This window comes from Sinocyclocheilus anshuiensis, unplaced genomic scaffold (genome assembly GCF_001515605.1).
Source record: "Sinocyclocheilus anshuiensis isolate Anshui unplaced genomic scaffold, SAMN03320099.WGS_v1.1 scaffold1317, whole genome shotgun sequence".
In the NCBI taxonomy this organism is placed as follows: Eukaryota; Metazoa; Chordata; class Actinopteri; order Cypriniformes; family Cyprinidae; genus Sinocyclocheilus; species Sinocyclocheilus anshuiensis.
In genome coordinates this window covers 746433-746680 of record NW_015551117.1, presented here as the reverse complement: position 1 = coordinate 746680, position 248 = coordinate 746433, and positions in this window count along the sequence as shown.

Genomic DNA, 248 nt, shown 5'->3' with positions numbered 1-248 from the left:
TCATGTGACTCAAGTTACTCTCCAATTGTTTTTTTTTTTACTCGAAATATACACATCAAGATATTGAGATATCAAGATCATAGTATTACCAACAAAACAGTATCTTGCAAATAGTGTTGCTTTCGTCAACGAAAATTATGACTAAATATCGTCGTCAACGAACCTATCACGTGACAAAAACGAGACGAGACGCAACGTAAATGCTGGTCATGTGACGATGACTATAATTAAATGTATAATGCAATATC